At 43.2% G+C, this 477-nt stretch overlaps 1 pseudogene; it reads left to right on the forward strand.

The window, feature by feature from the left end:
* The first annotated feature begins 3 nt into the window (after positions 1-3).
* LOC105002481 lies at positions 4-473 on the forward strand (annotated as a pseudogene).
* Positions 474-477: the final 4 nt, after the last annotated feature.

Genomic DNA, 477 nt, shown 5'->3' on the forward strand with positions numbered 1-477 from the left:
AATCTTGGTATGATTGTAATCATCCAAAATTAACCCCAAACTGCACACCCCCCATGTACTTTTTCCTCAGCCACCTCTCCTTTGTGGACTTTTGTTATTCCTCCATCATTTCTCCCAAGACCATGGTGAACCTCATGGTAGAAGACAGAACCATTTCATTTGTAGGCTGTGTAATACAATTCTTTTTCTTTTGTACCTTTGTGGTGACTGAGTCCTTTTTATTAGCTGTGATGGCCTATGACCGTTTTGTGGCCATCTGCGACCCTCTGCTCTACATGGTGGCCATGTCCCCGAGACTCTGTGCCACATTAGTGGTTGGATCTTATGCTTGGGGAGTAGCTTGTTCCTTGATACTCACCTGTACTGTTATCAAATTATCATTTCAAGGTTTCAACACAATCGATCACTTCTTCTGTGAGTTATCCTCCCTGCTTTCCCTCTCTTGCTCTGATACTTATCTCAACCAGTTGCTGCTTT

This window comes from Bison bison, unplaced genomic scaffold (genome assembly GCF_000754665.1).
Source record: "Bison bison bison isolate TAMUID 2011002044 unplaced genomic scaffold, Bison_UMD1.0 scf7180017856066, whole genome shotgun sequence".
NCBI lineage: Eukaryota > Metazoa > Chordata > Mammalia > Artiodactyla > Bovidae > Bison > Bison bison.